Raw genomic sequence first — 4,668 nt, 5'->3', positions numbered from 1 at the left:
TTGTTAATATACAGTACATGAAAAACAACACGTATAAACAAATGCCCAAATGGAACTAGGAAATAAGAAACGCACATGCGTTTAAACCGCAAGCATTGATTGAATCAGAATCTATAAAACTTTATTTTCTCACAAACGTCCAGTAGGGGCCGGTCAGAAAGTTACAACAATGGCAAGTGCATTCATGTAAACCAATTCATCCTAGAAAGTCCCATCACAAGGGAGAAACGCAAATACGTGTTTTTACTGAAACGGCTGTACGCCATATGGACCTAAAAACTCGATTTTCCTGTAAAATAATACGGCTAAATCGTATGGGTTGACAAGTATGGAATCCGATGAGCTATCAAGCTATTTGTTCACAGATTTACAGCAGGGGCGGGTAAGAAAGTTACAACGACAACATTGGCAAGTAACACTTTACACCATTGGAACCTCCTTTGCCAGTAGCAAAATATATTTGTTTTTTTTACCCTTTTATCTGGCAACAAAGCTGTCTCCGGGTGTGGACCAATCAATTTCAAGGACAGTGCATACATTATCAGAGTTGTGTTTTTTGTTTACATTCCGACCGCAGGTATTGTGGTCAATGCAAACATGACTCCTTGTAAAAAAGGAGTCAGTTTTGTTACCAGATAAAAGGGTAAAAACAATTATCATAAGTGACACTGCGAGCAGCAGCAGCAGCAGCAGTGACGGAGCTATAGGGGAGTGTGAGCTCCGACAGTTGATCATCCCAGGGACCCACGACTACAACCGCGAAGCCACACGAAGCCCCGCAATGGAATGCATTTTTTTAAAAACACTCCACGTGTTTCCAACCCCATGGGATGTCCCAAAAATAACGCGGTGACGTCACCCATCACGGCGGGGGGCGGGGCCGCGACTCAGGCGCGAGCGCCCCTCGCGGCCAGATTGGTCCGCGCTCGAGCCACGTGACCGGACTTGGTATCTCCCCCCCCGCTCCCACCCGCTCCACCACGCCCACCGCCCCCGCCAAACCGCCTATCGCCGATGACGGGCAGGTGGGGGGAAACGTCCTCTCGCGAGACTTGGCCACCCAAAGGGCGGAGGCCATCTTACTACGGGATAATGAAATGCGTTGAGTTATTCAAGGGGGGTGGGGGGAACGTCCTCTCGCGAGACTTGGCCGCCCAAAAGTGCGAGGCCATCTTACTATGGGACAATGAAATGCTTCGAGTTATTCAAGGGTGGAGTGGACGGGGGTAACGTCCTCTCGCGAGACTTGGCCGCCCAAAAGTGCGAGGCCATCTTACTACGGGACAATGAAATGCTTCGAGTTATTCAAGGGTGGAGTGGACGGGGGTAACGTCCTCTCGCGAGACTTGGCCGCCCAAAGGGCGGAGGCCATCTTACTACGGGACAATGAAATGCTTCGAGTTATTCAAGGGTGGAGTGGACGGGGGTAACGTCCTCTCGCGAGACTTGGCCGCCCAAAAGTGCGAGGCCATCTTACTACGGGACAATGAAATGCTTCGAGTTATTCAAGGGGGGTGGGCGGAGGCAAATGCTCCATCCCAGTCATTCATCAACGCATTAAGTCGCCAAACGTGCCACCACTCGTGTTGAATTGAACATTCGCATACACTGCTCTCGCTTGCTTATGGTACCGGTGATTTGTTTGATCCGCCACCGAAGCACGGGTGGGCGAGGAGAGGTCAGGGGGGGGGGGGTCCGATCACTGTGGGGGAGGGAGGGGGGTGGTGGCATTTCTTTGATGTTCGCGGATCTCGCTTGGAACGTCGACCGACAAATGTTTCCGATCTATACTCTTTGGTTCTTTCGGTAAAGTCACGTAGGTAGAAATAAAATAAATCACTGATTTGATTTAGAAATAAAATAAATCACTGATTTGATTTATTTTATTTCTACCTACGTGACTTTACCGAAAGAACCAAATAGTACATGCTTCAAATCGCTTTAAACTATTGTCATTGTAGTGCGTATTTAATGTGGTGCTGCACTCTGACGTTGTAGGAGAAAACATTTAGTAAAACAGTCTATTTCATTAAGTAGAACGTGTTGTCTATATTTCCTGCACCGCCTTCTGCTGACCAACCAATGCCTAGAGCCGCCATTCGCCACGAAGTGACGGTGACGTCACAAAGGCGCCTGTGACACGCCGGGTGCACTTTGAGGCCATCACGTGAAGTGTCGAAGGCTCGCTGCTGGCAGGAGGTCTCGGGACAGACCCAGCAGGTGCCATGGGTTGGCTGACTGAGATGACCGGCAGATGCACCAGCTGTACTCCTTACTCATACCTATCGACCCATACGGTTTGCCCGTATTCTTGTATCGGTAAACTGAGTTTTCAGGTAAAAAAAAACTAAATTATGTCTATTTGTTTGAGTTTCTCCCTTGTGATGGGAGGTTGTAAGATGAACATTGAGATTTATAAGGGCGCCGGGTGACCATTACGGTCTGAATTGGTTGGTAATAAGCAGAGGTGGGACAAAGTCATTGTTATGCAAGTCCAAGTCGAGTCGCAAGTCATCAAATTCATGACTCGAGTCTGACTCGAGTCCAAGTCACATGACTCGAGTCCACATCTCATAGGTGGGACAAAGTCATTGTTATGCAAGTCCAAGTCGAGTCGCAAGTCATCAAATTCATGACTCGAGTCTGACTCGAGTCCAAGTCACATGACTCGAGTCCACACCTCTGGTAATAAGGCAGGCACTGATGAGGGGTTGACAGGCATGCCTACTGTGCCAACTTGCTGATCGGCCCTCCGTTGTTGCTGGAAGGCGACTGCCTCCAACTGCTCAGTAGCTGCTTGGCAATGCGGTGGCTGGGCATGCCGGCTACATGACACAACCCACGCAGCCTTGCCTGCCGGTGGAGCTCATGACCGTCACACACATTTAAGCTTATTCCGGGGTGACAAGGGTCAGATAACCTCCCTATGGGCCTTATGTATGTACTGTACGTTGAACTTCTTTCGCACCGTACGTAGCCCCAACCGTGCTAATCGGAGGTGCGGGGAAAGGACAACAAACTTCTGTTCACACAAAAAGCACATACAGCGGTAAACGATCGTAGCCTGCGCTCCAACTGCGGAAGAATAGCAAAACTAGATGAAACTTCTGAAGCCCTGTGGTGTACAGTAGACCTAGGCATTGCTATTTAGCTCCTGAATTTGTTGCTGCCATACGCCCAAAGAAAAAAAACAGAATTAAAATAAATAGCTCAGTGGGCTTTAACCTAGTAAGATTTTTTAAAGATACGTAACATTTTTAGGAGATAAGTTTACCTTTCTTATACTTTATACTCCTGTCGTGTTGTTGTATTGTTTGTTGTTTTAATGTTCTGACCTGACCCGACTGGACACCTGTCAGGACAAAGAGCTTCACGGCTCATTGGTTTCCTCCACTATCAATAAACTAGCCTTTTGCCCGTCCAAGGACGGGTGTATTGCAATAAATATGAAACTTGAAAGCGAAAAGTAGACCACGACATGATAATCATTGCATCAATGTGCAGTTTGTAAGGCCGTGTTGACACAGACCCATTTCTTTTAAAGGTTACTATCCCTCGTTCATCATGACGTCCTTTTTACTTCGATGTCTCAACAGCGTTACGGAGATCACGTGACGTGAGGGTTCTGCCTTTGTAGTGAGGGTTGTCAGTTGACGCCGAGGAGGGGGGAGGAGGCGCCTCGCCCCCAATGTGGAGTGACGTCAGCCGCTAATTATTATGAATGGAGGGGGGGGTCCATTTGGAGGAAGTCACCTTATCATGATTATTAATGAGGGGGGCTTTTCGATGTGGAGTGCCGTCACCTGCTCATGATTATTAATGAGGGGGGAGGGTGCTCCATGTGAAATGACGTCACCTGCTCATGATTATTAATGAGGGGGGGGGGGGTCCATGTGGAGTGACATCACCTGTTCATGATTATGAATGAGGGGGGCTGGTCGACGTGTAGTGACGTCACGAGCGTTGCACACAGACCTTATTGGCACATTTCGATTTAAAGCTTTCGTGACTGCAGGGATTCATCTTCTTGGTTCTTTCGGTAAAGTCACGTAGAAGGGAAGTAATAAAATAATAAAAATAAAATTATTTTATTACTTCCCTTCTACGTGACTTTACCGAAAGAACCAAGAAAATTATTGGCACATTATAGTAGGTAATAATAATAAAGGGGGGGGGGGGGGCTGTCCATTTGAACGACGTCACCTGCTCATGATTTCTAATGAGGGGGGGCTGTTCGATGTGGAGTGACGTCACATGCGTATGATTATTAGTGAGGGGGGGAGTACTCCATATTGAGTGACGTCACCCGCTCATGATTATTAATGAGGGGTGGGGGTGACCATTTGGAGGACGTCACCTGCTCATTAATGTTAATGAGGGGGTCTGGTCGGTGTGGAGTGACGTCACGAGCGTTACGGATAGACATTCCTGGGTGATTGTCGTAGATTTCTTCCCAACGCGGACGATGGGAATCGATTCCAAATCAAAACGTAACCGATCCAACTCCCTACCATCGATTCACACCGATCGATCCACCCCACCACGCCCCTCCCCCACCCCCCTCCTCGCCCCCCGCCCCCACCACCACCGCACCCAACCACTCCCTCGCGATGACGTCACCCCTCTTACATAAGCGCCGGCCGCAGAGAGGGCTCCCCCCTTAGCAAG

The sequence above is a fragment of the Lampetra fluviatilis genome, chromosome 11 (assembly GCF_964198595.1).
Source record: "Lampetra fluviatilis chromosome 11, kcLamFluv1.1, whole genome shotgun sequence".
In the NCBI taxonomy this organism is placed as follows: Eukaryota; Metazoa; Chordata; class Hyperoartia; order Petromyzontiformes; family Petromyzontidae; genus Lampetra; species Lampetra fluviatilis.
Note: the sequence above shows the minus strand (reverse complement) of the source record.